This window comes from Camelus dromedarius, chromosome 12 (genome assembly GCF_036321535.1).
Source record: "Camelus dromedarius isolate mCamDro1 chromosome 12, mCamDro1.pat, whole genome shotgun sequence".
Classification (NCBI taxonomy): Eukaryota; Metazoa; Chordata; class Mammalia; order Artiodactyla; family Camelidae; genus Camelus; species Camelus dromedarius.
The window spans coordinates 2395289-2411071 of record NC_087447.1 but is presented as its reverse complement, the minus strand read 5'-3'; the positions used below and the strand labels follow the sequence as shown (position 1 = coordinate 2411071).

The 15783-nt window shown below is 61.2% G+C and overlaps 1 protein-coding gene across 1 annotated transcript in view; it reads left to right on the top strand.

Annotated features, from left to right (window-relative positions):
• Positions 1–2262: 2262 nt before the first annotated feature.
• OSBPL5 (oxysterol binding protein like 5) overlaps positions 2263–15783 on the top strand; it is a 64580-nt gene continuing 51059 nt past the window's right edge. Inside the window, exon 1 of the mRNA XM_031447882.2 lies at positions 2263–2365. The gene's annotated coding sequence lies outside the window, so the exon portion shown is untranslated. The remainder of the gene's footprint in view (positions 2366–15783) is intronic.

The following is a 15783-nucleotide window of genomic DNA, read 5'->3' as shown; positions in this document are numbered from 1 at the left end:
CAAGGTCTCCTCCCCTTGAGAGAGGACGCGGAACTGCGTCCAGCTGAGATCTGCCATTCTCCAGACTTGGATCGAAATAGCCTTAGCCTTAAATCACAGTCCACCTGAGAAAGAGTGAAGTCTTCCGTATTGGCCAAGGCACTTAAAAAAAATCTTGCCTCTTACACCCAGATCTGTCGGAATTATCACAAATTCAGAACTAAGTGAGAAGCCAGGGGCTGCCCTTCAGAGGGGGTGCCGGTCCCACCCTTCCCCGGGGCTGACTCTGGGAGCCCGGTCTCTCCCCGGGGCTCACGGCAGCTCACGGGAGGAGCTGCTCCTAGGGCCCCACTGACAGGTGAGGAGACCGAGGCACAGAGCTGCATGGACTTGCCCAAGCCCCGGCAGCTCCTAGGTGGTGAAGTCCACCCAAGGGGATCCCCAAAGCTGGTGCCATCATCTTTGTAAGCCACAGCCTTCTCTGACCCATCCCTACTCTTGGCCATGTGTGCTTTTGATTTAGGAATTGACAAGAACCATTTCATAAAATCAAGCTGGCTTCACACAGCCGGCATCATCAGAGACTGGAAACTTTCCCTACTTTGGTCCCCAAGACTTCCAGCCCAAGCACTGGTGGCTTTGTTTTCCTCCTCAGCTCCCTGTGCATTGGCCCTGGCAACCAGCCATTGGCCAGGCTCCCGGTAGCCACACCCAGCTCTGTGCTGAGGCTTCAGAGAGCCTCTAGGCTGGTCTCCTTGGCCCTCCCACTGCGCAGACCCTCCCCTGAAGAGGCAGAGGCCGCCTGACCAGGCCTCACGGAGAGGGGTCTCACCATGGCCCTGAGCATCTTGTCTGAGCAGTTCTGCTCCAAAGGCCTTGCAAGGTGACTATGGGGTGGGACCAGGCCAGCCTGGGGATGAGCTCGGAGTGGCTGAGGCAGCACACCTGTCCCTTAAACCACAGCCCCTCTGACACACACGAGTGGCTGGTGCTCGATTCCCTAAGGAGCCACCACCTGGCCCAATGGGATGGACGTGATGCTCACTCCTGGGGGACAGCTTGGGCCGGGGCCACCGACCTGGCAGATTGGGGGAGAGCTAAGGTAGGAACTCCTGCAGCCGTTTCCCTGGGTGCCGGCTTCCCTACTCAAAGGGCTGACAGCCCCGCCGCCCCACAGCCCCACCGCCCCACCTGCTGCACCCCCACCCCCCTCCTCACCCCCGACCACCAGGCTCGGGGTGCCCTCGATGCACTCTCCACCCAACATAAGGTGAAAACCGGTTAATGGGCTGTCAGCCTGCGGCCTAGATGGAGGGGCGGAGGCTGGGGCTCTGCTGAGGGTCAGAGCTGTCCCTTTGAAGGGAGGGATTGAGACATTCCATCTGGAAAAGACCCTGAGCCCTTGGGCTCACAAGTCCTACCTGGTCTGGGATGCCCTGAAGTGGGTGGGCCCAGCTCCAGCTGGTCTGGCCCCCCGGGGGAGGAGGGGGACAGCAGCTGGAGGAAGTCCCCCGCAGGCTGAGGTCCCAGAGCACCTCAGGCTGCAGAAGCCCTGGGGCTGGACAGGAACTCAGCGGGGCTGACGGTGAGGGGCCAGGAAGACCCCTCACCTCCTCCGCTCCTGTCTGGGCTTGGTTAGTGGAATTAGAGTGTCTTTTCCATACAAGGAGGCTTCAGGGTCTAAAAAGTTCTCTAAAAAGGCAGAAAAGAGGAGGGGGACACACAGGAGGAAATCTACAGGCAGGTGGGCTCCTGGGAAAAGGAGTCCTGAGAAAAAGGTGTCGTTGGGCGCAGGCATGTGAGGCAGGGGTCCTTTTCAGCACACACGTGCGACAAGGACAAAGGGCTCAGATTTCTGGGGTTCCTCTTGTGTTTTGACGGCTGCCTGGAAGAGAAAAAATGACCATTTCCTGGGTTCAGAAAGAGAGGGGGCACCCCACTCTGGTGAGGGTGGGCTGGAGTCCTGCACGCATCTGCCCGTGTGCCCTCCCGCACCCCTAGATGGGATAACCCATCCAGGCTGACCCTGCTCACCACCACCCTCCCCGCCCAGCCTCCTGGCCATTTCCAGAGGAGTGTCCTGACCCCAGGCCGCCTCGGAGCGCGGGAGCCCCAGAGCGCGCCGGGAGAGGGGGGCGAGGAAAGGCCGAGCTGGGCACGGCCTGGGGTCCCGGCGCGCCCGCTCCGCACGCCGATCCCGCCCGGGTTTTGCGGCCGCCGCGCCCTCCGGCCCTCCTCCCCGCCTCCTCCCCGCTCTCCGCCCGCTCCCTCCCTCCTCCCTCTCTCCGCTACCGCGGTTGGATCAGTCTTCTGGCATTTCCTGCAGCCGGGCTGCGCTGCCAGCTGAGCCCCCGCGCGCCCGGCCCCGCGCGCCCCGCTTCTCACGGTAGGAGCGCTGCGGACGGGGAGGGGCGGGCGGGGGTGAGGAGGGGGTCGGAGGGCACCGGGCAGGGGGCGGGGAGAGGGTCGGAGGGGCCGGGGCCCAGAGGGCCGTGAGCGTCCAGCGGGCCGCCGGTGGGCGGCTGCGGGACTGGCCCCGCGCCACTGCCCCCGGGCCCGGGGACTGGGGCGCATCCCTGTGGACCCAGATAGTGACCGCCGCTGGGGCGCCCCGCCCCAGCCTGTCGCGCCGCGCTGGGGAGCCCGGGGTGGCGCGGGGACGATCTCAGACGCCTGCGGATTGGGGCGCGGGTGCGGCCCGACTGTGGGGAGCCGCGGACCACCCCGGGCTCCCCCACTGATGGGGCCTGAAGGAGCTGGGACTGGAGGGAGGTTGGGGGGCAGTCTGCCAGCGTAGCCTGGGTCTGTGTCCCTAGCTCAGCGAAGACCCTGGGGGTCTTGAAGGGGCGGTGTCTGTGAGGAGGCGGCCTGCTGCCTCTGGATGGGGTCTGGGGTCTGCATCTGGCATCTCAGTTCCGGGCTTGTTTCCGAGATGACTCAGTCCGCGTCCACAGAGTGAGGGGCTGGTGAGCTGAGGGGAGATGCCCTGGCTGCCCCACCCCACCCCCACCCAGAGCCTCCATTTCTAGGCCACTGACCCCCTGGAGATAAGGGGCCTTGGAAGTTGTGCAGGGAACCTGAGTCTACAGGAGGGTCCTGCGTGCTTTAGGATTCCTGGGGGTGAGAGGGGGCGGGACACAGTGGGCGTGGGCTGTCAGCGGCCCTGTGGGACAGACACTGCCACCTGGGATCCCCAGGTGCCATCTCTGCTCCCACCCAAGCTGGGCTGCTGCTGTCAGAAGCCCCCGGAAGTACGATTCTGAGTGGCTCTGGAGTGTGGGCAGGTCCCACCCCGGGGAGGTGAGCTTCTCTGCCCCACTCACCTTTGGGCTGAGCCAGGCCCAGCCTGAGCAGCGGGTTTCACTTCTGCTGTTTGGTCATCTTGGGGTTGAACTTGCTACTCTGTCTGCACAAGAAATCACTTTTATGTGTGTCTGCCCATCTGCCTGAGCCCCTTCAAGGTGCCTTTTGCAGGCAGACCTCTGTGATCTTCCCCAGTACAGCCCCCGGGCCAGGGGCAGGCGCAGGTCGTCACGGCCAGGGATGTGGGCACAGCCTTTGGGTTGGAGTGGACGCCCTTGGATCTGTGTGTGCTGGGTGGATCTGGGTCCCAGCCAGCAGAAACCCTGCCCTCGACAGTGGCAGGCAGAGTGGTTTGTTGGGAGGTTTTCACCCACTTCCTTGGTTGTGAGAGGCCTGACTGCTCCTTGAACCTGAAGGCTTTGCTGGCATCCGGCTGTTCATGGGTGTCCCATTGTCTGCCTGCATGTGTGCGGGGCAGGGCCCCGGGTGCCAGGAGAGACGGCACTGAGTGCGTCTGTCTGGTCTGTCTCACCAGCTGTGTTTAGAGAAGGTGACAAGGGAGACGGGCCAGGCAAGGGCCCTCCCGCCGACTGAGTCCTGGGCCTCGTCTTGATGAGGCTGTGCAGACGTGGACCCGTGGGCAGTGCATCCTGGATGCCAGGTGGAAGCCCCTCCTCCCTGGGCCTGAGAATCCAGCTAGCCTGAGTCAGGCCGGGGATCTGCTAGGTCTCCAAAGGTCTGTTCCCGGCTCTTCAGGGATGCTAAATGCAGCCCCTGCCCCCAGGATGGTCGTTTCTGTGCTGAGAAGATCCAGGATCCATTTCTCTCCTGAAATCTCTCTTCCTGGAAGCTTCCTGAGCGGTGATAGTAATCTGACGTGCTATGCTGGAGGGGAGGGAAGGAAAAATGCGTGACAGGCCGGCTGTTTGAAGACTGTTGTGAGTCTTCGGCAGCCGCGTTTTGGGGACTTGCGCTTTCCGCTGATTCTGTGGTCGTAAGCCAGTGAGGGCACGCGTGCACACGCGCACACGCACGCACGCACGCGCGTGCACGCACAATGCACAGGTGGAGGGAATGCACCCAAGGTGACAGAAGCATGTCTGCCCCCATCTGCATTCATTGTTCAGGGGACAGGTGTGCAGCTGCCGCCGAGAAGCAGTGCAGCTCAGTCACCCGGGTGAGGCCCGCACCCCGGGACTGGGGGCTGTTCAGGGGCGCACAATGTCTGTCAAAAGGATCCCAGGTGTTTGGACTTGAAGTGAGCAGTCAGGTGCACTTCCCACCGTGGGGCCCACCGGTCAGGTGGAACTGCCTGGCTGCCCTCAGGAGTGGTGGGGAGCCCAGGTGGGCACCGTCTGGGGTCTCGGGCCAGGAGGTAGGTGTCACAGGAGGACAGGACTGCTCCTCCCGGCAGGCGTGCTGCTCAAGGCTGTCACGAAGGAACAGAGTCCTGCTGGCTGTGCCAGGTTGGCCCACGACCTCCCCAACCTGCAGGTCAAGGAAACAGAACTGAAACGGGGTATGAGTTCTCCTGGGGTTCGCCGCTGGCCTGGGTGGCTTGGGACTCCCTGCGCAGACATCACAGACCCCTGGGTTTCGGGGTTCTGGGAGGGAGGCGCTTGAGGACCATTGGGAGGGGCCTCGGAACCACCCAGCCAGGGCCCTGGGGAGGCACAGGGTCATCAGAGAATTGCCAAGTTTGTCTAGGTCATCGAGCCAGGGAGAGACAGTCCCTACCGCTTTAGGACGTGAGCCTGTTTGGCCAGCTCCAAGGGATCTAGGGTACCCACAGTGCCTTTATGAGAAACCTCAGAGCCAGTGCTTCGCTTAACCTCCCAAGCCGACCTCACACCCACTCTTCCCCCTAGGTTGACCTCTGCTTTCCTCCAGCCGCCCCGGCTCTTGCCTGGAGGGCCACACTAGCCATCCCACGGTCTCTCCATCCTTGCCCCTCTGGTCCTCGTCCGGCCAGCAGCCAGCAAGAGCTTTAAAAATATACACATCACATAACCTACCTGCTTAGAGGCCTCTGTAAGTCACACTGGTCTCAATATAATTCTGGACTCCATTCTGCGCCTCCCAGGCCCGGGATTACCGGGTCCCTGCCCCTCTGTCCGCTCTCCCCACCTCCTCGCCCCAGCTCACAGGCATCCAGCCCCAGACCCGGCTTTTCTCATCACAGGCCTCACTGTCCCTTGTGCCCAGGGTGCTGAGTCACATCCCCGCTGAGATGCACTTCTGAGAGACCCTCTGCTCCCAACGGAAGCGTCCATTTTAAGGTGCTGGGTTTCATTTTCTCAGCAGCCGACGCATTAGTCCCTGAGATCCTCTCCATCCTGTATCTGTTCAGTTGAGTGACAAAATATGGACAAAGCGGTTGGACCAGGGCCAGGCCCACCCCCACCGCAGGCACCGCTGGGATGTGGGTCACCCTTCCCTCTTTGCCTGGATGTCTGCTCAGGGCTCTGCCCCAGGGCCTGGCACACAGTAGGTGCCCTTTGCTCGTGTGAAGCTGTAGACTGTCTTTGCCCAGGGTTGCCCCATCGTGCATCTCCCAGCCAGTCTCTGGCTTCTCAAGCATCGGCAGTCAGGACACCTGACCGGCTCGTCCTCTCTGGTCCTCGGATGGAAGGACCCGGTTTGCGCCCTTCCCAGGAGTCCTACCCTTCCTGACTTAGAAGTAGCAAGTGCAGAGTGGCTTACCTGGAGGAGTGCCTAGTGTTTACTGGGCGAGTGGAGGTGGCCTAGGTGCCCAGGCCCGCTCTGACTCTGGCCGGGACCAAGGGCTGAAGGGGAAGTCTCGGTCCCACAACTGAGCAATGCCACCCAATGCTAGAGGTGTTTTACAGGCTTAATGAGCACGTGACAAGGGGCTTGGGGGATGCCCGGTCCCACAGGCCACTGGCCAGGCTGACTCGTGTGACCAGCCAGGTGTCCCTTTCCCTTGTCCAAAGCCAGGGAGGGGTCGGAGACTGGGTGTAGGCAAGTCCACAGGAAGGCAGAAGTGGGTGATGGCCCGGCAGGGATAAGCCTGCTGCTCAGCCAGGATGGAGGGAAGCCTCCGGGTCCTCAGCCTCCAGCAGGCAGGGGCGGCACCTTTGTCCCTTTCCTCGCTAGCTTGGCCACAGCCACCACGATTCCGTTCTCAGCTGCTTCCACTCTGGGAGAGGCTGTCCCTGCCAAGGATTAGGTGGTGGCATTGATGTGCCCGCCTATTGGGGTGAATACGGCACTGGAGGTGGCTTAAAGGGCCAGCCCTGTTCTCTGGAGTGGAGCTGTGAGCGGGGAGGGCTCTGTGCCCACCTATTGAGATGAATTCGGCAGGGAGTCCATTAAAGGGCCGGGGTCTTGTCCTACTGGGACTGCGTTGTGGCTGCAGGGGCAGTTTCTGGTGGCTGTGTCCCCTGTCCTGCCTCCCTCGTTGTCCCACCTCCCCTGTGGTGGGAGAGCCGCTCCCCCAGGAGGCCAGAGGGAGGGCACCGGAGGAGGAGCCGCTGGGACAAGGAAGTCGGATGCGCCTGCCTAGTAGGATGAGCCTCACCCCCTAACCCTACCCCAACCCCGCCAGGAGTCACCCAAATCTGCCCGGGCAGTGGGGATGGGAGGCACTGCATCTGAGGTCTGCAGACGTGAGGACGGAACGTTCCGGGTCAGAGAGCCCAGGGAAGAGAAGAGGCCTTTGTGGTTATGTGTTGACGCGTCTCCGGGATGTGCTTTTATGCCTTTGCTGCTTTCAGAGACGTGACTGGGCGAGTACTGGGCTGGGGGTGGGGCGAGCTTCACTGTCAGTCCTCAGGCATCCTTGGGGTGACACCCAGGGGTCTGGGGCCCTTGCCACCCTGGTCCTCCCATGGGCACTGGGCCTGTAGGCTCCTCACCCCAAGACAAGGGATGGGGGAGCCCCACACCTCCCAGGAACCTACATGCCAGTGTGGCTATCTTGTGCCGGGCTCCGAGAACAGGGCCGGGGACGGCCGTGGACAGAGCCCCCGCCCACCGAGACACCTCTGGTTCCTTATCTGCAGTGGCCCTGACCAAGGCCCCCTCTGGCCAGCACTCAGGCACCCAGAGGAATGGGACAGGCTCTCCTGCGTAACCCTGTCCCCTCCCCCTGCTGGCTGGGCTGGATGAGATTTGCAGGGCTCCTGTGCCCTGGCGCAGACCTGGGGCTGGAGGACAGGGCAGAGGCTGGCCAGGGTCTGAGGGGCGATGGCATCAGGACTAACAGTGGCTTTGAAGGCCAGGCAGAGGGAAAGTCTCAGGGATCCTTAACCCTGGTCCCAGGGCCAGCAATTTCTTTACCTCCTAAAGCTGTGTTTCCTTGTCTGAACAGCTGGGCCCACAGCAGCCCACAGAAGTCACGAGATGGTCTCACACGAAGGCGTTGGGGGACCTCGGCCGCAGGCTGGTGACTCTGGTCTGGCTCCTAGTGGGGGAGAACCAGACCTTACCAGCCCGAGGCCAGGCACACAGTAGGGCCTCAGGTGCTGGGGGGTGGGGGAGCAGTTGGGACTCGGAATTAAATAAAGCCCAGAGATGAACACCTGCATAGGGCGTGCCCCGCCCCCGGGACTGAGCCCTCCAGCCCAGCCCAGCCCCAGCTGCCCTGTGCAATGTGCCAGGCTCCTGGGTGCAAACTGACCCACAGGAAGGGGCCTCTGCCTCTTCATTCTCTGGCTTCAGACTGAGTGCAGACTCTCACCTGAGCCCTCCTGTCTCCCCTCCCCAAAGCTCACAGGGTCCACCTGGCTCCCACTGGAGCCGGGAGGAAACCACTGCCCAGAGAATGGCAAGACCAGAGTGTTGTCCTCACCGGGCCTCAGTGTCCCCATCCATAAGGCTCCCCCTAAGGCTCCCAGATCCCTCATCCTGTGCTCTACGTCCCCGCCCACCCCCGCCTCCACCCCTGATGGGCAGTGCCAAACCGGGAACCAGAGTCCAGATGCCCTGTTCCTTGCCGGGGTTCTCTGGAGGGCTCAGGTCCTCCCAGCTGTTTTAGAGCCTGAAGGTACCCAGCAAATTTTATACGGAAAAAAAAAATTGCCACTAATTTTTAAAAGGGTGAAGGCCACAAGACCAATGTTTAGAAATCTGTCCCCTTTCCCCTCAGGCACCACACAGGACTTCGTGTCACCAAAGCGGCTGCCTGCTGCCACCCTCGGTCCCTCACCCCTGCCTCCCTGCCGTCCTGGAGCAGGACGGGGAGAGGGCTTTCCAGGCTGCCCAGCGCGAGCCCTTTGCGGGACCTGGTGGCCTCCTGGCATCCTCCACCCGCTGCTCCTGGAGCCCCCTCCCACTGCAGCCCACCCGCACTGGGCTTCTGGTCTGGGCTCCCGCATCAGGGCACAAGTGGCCCCCGCTCTGAGGCCTCGATGCTGCCTCTGAGCCTCAGGAGCCAGCCTTGAAGGGCAGGACCCTGCGGGCAAGTCCCAAAGGGCAGGACCCCAAAGGCTGCTGGGAAGAGACCCAGCGCTTGGCCCCATGAGGCTGGGAGATTTTGGAGCTGCAAGAAGTGACACCTTGACCCAGAAATGTAAGAATTCTCCCAGGAAGACGGCTTAGAGTTTCCCTGCACGGGGCAGGCTCAGTGCTCAGCCTCGCCGCCGGGCCCCCACCGAGTCCCTAGCGCAAGCCTTCCTTCCCACGCAGACCTCCCTGGCGGCATGTGCCGCCGTCAGCAACAGCCCAGCCTCATCCTGAGGGAGAGCCTCCCAGCTGCCCAGAGCGGGGCCGGCTGGGCTGGGCTTCCTTTGCCTGATCAGAAGTGAGAGTTTCTCAGGCCTGGGCCGGGCCGCCGTCCTCTGCTCTGCTCTCCCAGAAGGCCAGGTGCTCGCTCCGATGTCACTCCGCACCTTTCTGCCTCAGCATATGCTGATCCTTGGCTGGAAAGCCCTTCCTGGCTCCGTCTGGGGCACTGACTCAGCCCCCGTGGCGGGGTGACACTTGGTGGCGTGCAGGGAATACCAGACGTCTGGGGAGTGCACCCCGGGCCGGTGGCACCTTGTCTGTGGGTGGGCACCCACCTCACCCCTTATCTGCCCCCTTTTTGCCAGAAATACACTACATTTAATTTTTAAAATATTTTTAATTGTGGCAACGTTGGTTCGTAACAGCCTGCAGGTTCACCTGTACATTGTATTCCACCTCAGTGTACACTGCCGCGTGCGCACCACCGAGAGGCGTTCCCGCCCGTCGCCATGCTGTCAGCCCCCTTTACCCAAGTCCCACCCCTGCCTCCCCCCGTAACCGCTGTTCTGTTCTCTGGAGCTGTGGTTCAGTTTGGCCATTTATTTCGGGTTTTGCTTGTTTTTCATGTTCCGCGGACGGTCTCGTTCTTCCCCCCCTTGCTTCACGTGGCGTCAGGCCTCGAGGTCCACCCGCGTCGTGCAGACGGCGGGCCCTCCTCGTTTCTCGTGGCTGAGTAGTACCCCCCGGCTGCCACCACTTCTTTGTCCATTCTTCCATCAAGACCGTCCCTTCTCATCACGGGCTGGGGCCGGGTCTCCGGCCACTGGCCCAACTCCTTCGGGTCGCGGCCCCTGGCCAAGCCCTCGCGCCTTGCCACCGGCTGGGAGATGTCACCCGCTTTCTTGGCGGGTCAGTGAGCTGCTGCTTCTGTTTGTCTGGTTTGGGTGTTTTGTTTAGGCGGAGGCAGGCGGGTCGCCAGAGCTCGTTAAGCCGGATGCCCAAGTCTGTAAGCACTGTCCCTGGAGAAGAGGTGGCCCTGACTTCCCACGGGGGCTCTGGAGTGACCTGTCTGACCACATGGATGCCTGGCAGCGTGGTGGTTGAGCGTGGGCTCAGTGGTCCAAACACCAAGTGGGAGCCCCTTCCCACTCAGACACATCACTAGCCAGGGGGCCCCGGGCAAGTCCCTTAAGCTCCAGGCCTCAGTTTTCCCATCTGTGAAATGGGCCACCTCAGTGCTGGCCTCGGAGGCGAGAGGAGGATGTGTTTGAAGCGCGGAGCTGGCCCCCAGAGATGCCACAGCCAAACGGCCCTGGTCTGGGTGAGGCTCTGCCGATCCTCCAGCCCTTCCAGCAGGGAGGGACCATCTCCTTATCACGAATTAAAGCTTTGATTAATGATTAATGACTGGGAGAGGTTGACACTCGGGCACCACACCAAAAAATAAAACCAGTCCTTCGAGGTCATGACTTCTGGCTCTGCTGGCTTCAGGCCAAGGAGTCGAAAGTTCCAGCTCAGGACCAGCCCCTGACCGCCGTCCCCACCCCACCCCCGGGTGCCCAGCTCTCGTCCCCAGTGTGTTTTCGCGCTCCTGCTATATATGGATGAATCCACAAGCAGATGCAGACTCCTCTGGCCCTGTGACAGATGTCGTGTGACTGCAGCGCTCCCTGCACACCCCTGCTCATTTCCTGTGACTTCGGAGTCACAGAGGAGGTGCAGAAACCCTCACGCTCGGCCTTTGACAATGTCTCTTGAGCCGTGCGGTTACAAGTGCCAATTTCTCGTTCATTTTCCTTGCTTTCTATAGATAAGTCACGACTTATTTCCATCCCCCTGTTGAAGGGTGTCGGGTTGTTTCCGTTTTATCCGTGGAGCGTGTTTTGTGTTGGGTCTCCTGGGGCGGGAGGTGGGTTCTCTTCAGGGGTATGGGCCTGCGGTGGGGCCCGGGGGTCCCAGGGTGGGCACATGAGCAGCCCGACTAGATGTGGCTGCGGGCCCACCGCCGGTGCCCCGGCACACGTGGGGGAGCCGGCCTTTCCCCTTGAGCAGCAGGGCTGGGGACAGACACCCAGTGAGTGTGAAGCTGAAAGCTCCTCACGGGAGTGAGAGTGAGGGGCTCTTCCCAGGACCCCCGGGGGGTGGGTGGGCAGGGGCTGCATCTCCTGGGAGAGCAAGGCTCCCAGCTCACACGCTGCATGGGGTCGGGATGAACTTTCTTAGCACGTCCGTCAGCTCTCCTGGCCTCGGGAGCCCGCTCACCGCGTCTGTCCTCTTGAATCCATCCGGCTGGAGGGAGAAGCCTTTCTCCCTGCTCTGCCTTCACAGGCTGAACGGCTGCTCCCCAAACACACAATACAAAGATGTTTGCCCCAGTCCCCAGGGGTCTGTAGGTGACCAGCCCATTCTGTTCACTAAAAACAAGAGCCATGTGTACAACACGGCGACTGTAATTGGTAACAGTGTCGTACAATTGAAGTTCACCGAGAGCGGAACTAGAGAAAACAGGTAAATACAGAAGCTGGTGGGTGTGCTGGTGACCCAGACGGAGGAATCCTTCCTCAGTGGGTCGTGTATCAAATCAAATGACGTACCCTTCCAATATCTTACCCTTTGCCTTGCTGATTATACCTCAGCGAAGCTGGGAAAGGAACAGGCTGATCCTGAGATGACAAGGGTCCAGGGAGGGCGGGGTCTGGCCGAGGGGTCTGCAGGTTCTGCCCGCAGCTGGTTAGAGCACAGAGGCACCCCCAGTGAAAACGCACAGCACCACGGTGCCAAGGATGGACTGCGCAGGCTAGGGCCCCGGCCGCGGCGTTCCATGCAGCTGCTCCGGGGAAGCAGGTCGGCGGGCGGGAGGGCTGGGGCCTGGCTGTGTGGTCCCCTGGGGCCTGGGTGCGAAACAGCGTTGATGACACTGGTGCACCCGCCCTTCACGTGCTCAAGGCCACCCCGGGAGCATCTAGCAGCTGGGAGGTGGCCCCGGCAGGACTTGGGGATGCCCTGTGCCCAGTGTCCAACCTGGGAGAGAAGCCTCATCTCCCCACTCCCCAGTTGTGACCAGGGAGATGCCCCTTCTCCCAAGGGTGCTGGGTGCTGACTGTCCATCTCGGTAAGCCTGCTCGTGTGTGTGTATGTGTCAGCTCCGCCTGCTGTAACAGACGCCACAGACGGGGCGTAAACAACAGGCAGTCACTGTCCCCCGTCCTGGGGGCTGGAATCCGAGGCCCAGGGGTAGGCGGGGCCGGCTCCTCCCGGGGCCTCTCTCCTCAGCGTGGAGATGGCCGTCTTCTCCCGTGTCCTCACGTGGTGTCCCTCTGCGTGTGTCTGCGTCCTGATCTCCTCTTCTTGTAAGGACACCAGGCCCAGGGGATTGGGACCCACCCCAGTGACCTCATTTTAACTCAATCACCTCCTTAGAGGCCCCATCTCCAAGTACAGTCATGTTCTGGGGTACCAGGGCCAGGGCTCCAGCATATGGATTTGGGGACACAATGCAGCCCATCAGAGTGGGCAATGGAGTGACCATAACCATGGCCCCCGGCACGGTTCATCAGCGGGTTCCTGGTCTACAATTCTACGTTTACTTCCTATGAGCACATGTTTGCCAGGAGTAAGATTTTGAGGCGAGCAGAGTGTTTTATACACACGAATGTGTGTTTTCAGGTTTCATCCTCTCGAACCTTGGCTGTTTTATGTTGGCCTGGGCGCCCTGGCTCAGCCAGCATTCCCAGTGCCCGGACCTGGGGTGGAGCCTAGAGGCCCACACCCCGCAGCACTCACACACACAGACCCAGTCGCACTTTCCCGGGTCTGAGCTCCACCTGTGGGCAGGAAGTTCGATCAGGCAGGAGGTTTGTAGGGCCAGCAACCTGCTGCCGTCAGGTCCCGCTGCTCACTGGCCATCCCACCTGCCGGGCCATCCTTCTCGGCCCCAGCATCCCGGGCCTGGATCTGCTTTCCCATCACCGTTGCCCTGTGGTCCAGTCCAGCAAACACCGTCCGCAGTGGCCGCTGGGAAACCAAACGTGACCTTTCCTTCAAGCCGGGTGAAGGGGATGCGGCACTAGTGGGCTGTTTGTCCCGAGGCTCAGAGACCTTTCTGTGCCAATAATCCTGAGTCCTGGGAGCTGGCCAGCGAGGGTCTTCCCCAGGGGTCCCCCGCCCCTCCCTGTCACCAGACCTGACAGATGCGTGCGGCGTGGGGCACGTGGAGACCTCGGCCCTGAGCTCGGGAGGAGGAGCAGGTCCTCAGCTACAGAAGGGATGCTGTTTCAGCAGAGCGGAGGCGCTGTGAGGAGGCGGCGGTGGGCCCCGGAGCCCCCAGCAGGGCTGACCTCCCGGGGTTCATCTACAGCGTCTCCACTCTCCGGAGCACTACTGAGGCCTCCAAATGCAGCAGGAGAGGGAAAAAAGACTTCTTCCACGCCACGTGGGTCCCTCAGGAGCTGCCCCGCCAGCTCGTGTCCCCGCTGACCGCCGGAGCTGCAGGCCAGGCTGGCGGCTGATTTTTAAGCTGCAGTTTAACGAATGATGGGAGGAAGACACCCAGGCAAATGACTGTCCTCCACCCCGTTCATTATTTTTAAACTGTGTCTGCTTTTCGGTTTATTTTTAAATCTCGCAAGCACAAGGAACATGCTGTTTATTTCCAGCTGGCCTGTTCTCCCCAACGTGGCCATTTATCACTTCTCGGCCCGGGTCCGGAGTTCCGAGTTTCTGGTGGGGCCCCAGGCAACCTGCTGGGGCCAGCTTGCCATGTGGTCTCCTACCTGATGATGCCACTGTGACCCCTGAAGGGACACTGCCCCGTGCAGGGCTGGTGTCCCTGTGCTCAGTGGCCCCAGACACCTTCTCTTAAACTTCTTGTTGGAGGGGTTGCCAGTTATTTCCTTTTTAGAAAAAAAATGTTTCTGGTTTGGGTGCACCCTTGTGTAGGAAACCAGATGAAGAAGAAGATTGTTAGAAATGTGTGCAAACCAAGAGTGAGTAGGCGCTGAAGGAGGACCTGCGCTGTGTCAGGGGGTCATGAGCAGAACTGCAGTGGGATCTTTTGAGATGCTGAGAGGCTGCCTGGCTGTGCTCTGCAGCTCGTTCAAATCCCAAGAGGGATCCTCACAGTTATTAGCAATAGCCAGTGGGTATCGCGTGTCCCCTCGAACCCCGACTTTCAGGTGTAGAACAGGCACCTGTTCCGTTCACGCTCAGGACAAGCCTCGAGGCACCTGGCAGCGCCATTCTCAGGCGCAGAAGCTCAGAGATGGTCCATGCCTCGCGGGCCCCGCCAGCTGGAGGGCTCAGAGGCCCTTGCAGGTCGGACGCCGGTGCCTCAGTCAGGCACGGGAAGGGGAGGAGGGGCGCTGCAGATGAGAGGCTCAGCAGGCAGGACCCGAGGGTGGACCCAGGGACGCACCTTGGATGATGAAGTCATCAGGATGGAGGGAGCGAGGGTCAGGGAGGGCCAGGGGGCCGGGACTGGGTGCGCCCCAGACGGGCTCCAGGGGGCGGCCGGTCGGCTCAGGGCCTGACCTGGGTGACCGCTGCAGAGTATTTGTCTCAAAAGCTCAAAAAGCCGACCTTCTGCCTGGTTTTCTGTCTTTACATTTTATTTTCAAATAAAAGAAGTTTATAAAAGCAGCTGCTCTGGCTGGGACGCCAGGAATGGGACCAGCACCAACCAAGGCCGGGCCCTAATCCAGCCGAAGGGAGCACAGGGGCCTCCTGGCTAGGACAGGCCCGGCCTGGGCAGCTTCTGGTGTTTTGGGAGCAGCTCCCTGCCTTCCACCATTGTGGTTTTCCTGTGTCAAGTTTTAGAACATGGCCTTTTTTTTTTAAGTTTTTATTTATTTCTGGGGTGGGGGTGGGGGGACGTAATTAGGTTTATTTATTTATTTTTTAGTGGAGGTGCTGGGGATTGAACCCGGGGCCTCGGGCATGCTAGGCATGCGCTCTACGCCTGAGCTATACCCTCCCCCTCCTAGAATGTGACTTTTTAAGTCCACTCACTTTTTACTACAGGAAATGTGTATCTAAGAGAAACTTTAAATTGTCGCTGCAGTTAGAAAATCATCATCATGTGTAATAAATAGCCGGTAATACAGAAACGTGCTCGGCCAGCGCGAAACGCTGATAAAATTGTAGCCGCGGCCGCGCTGCCTGCGAGCTCACTTCGTCTGCAGCAGCTTCGTGCCCGCGGCCGCCCGACCTCCATCAGTAGAGAGACGAGAGGTGATGCAGCCGCAGTAAAGACCCAGACTCCCTCCCGTGACGTAGTCGGGAGGCTGGAAGGAGAGGAGCTTCCCCAGTGGGACCAGCGATGATTAGCGCCTCCCTGTGCCACCCAGTCTCACCCAGTCTCTGCTCACGTCTTGGGAACCAGCGATGTGCTCATTTCGGAGTCAGGGGGGCGTCAGTGGCCAATGCCGGGGCTTTGAGAGCCAGCCCCTCCGTAGGAGTGGACAGAGTGGGATGGAGAGCCTGCCGCTCGGAGACTGGGAGGGGACCCCAGCGACAGGGCCACCCAGCTGCCCAGCACGGCATCGCCGCGCTGCCTGGAGACCCCTCCACAGGGACGGGCTGGCGTTTGCTGGGTCAGGGGCCGTTCTCCAAGGCGCGCCAGCTTTCCCCGTTGGGCCTGGGCCAGGAGGCGTTCTTGGCTCACCCTCAGCCCCTCTTATCCTGGGGGCAGGGTTTGGACATGCCCGAGACGGGGGCCAGGGAAGAGGCACCCGGGTCAGCTTTGCTCAGGGTCTGCACGGGCTGCCGTGTGGAGCAGTCACTTTCCTCCCGTCTCGGCGGTGCCCAGTGGCAGAG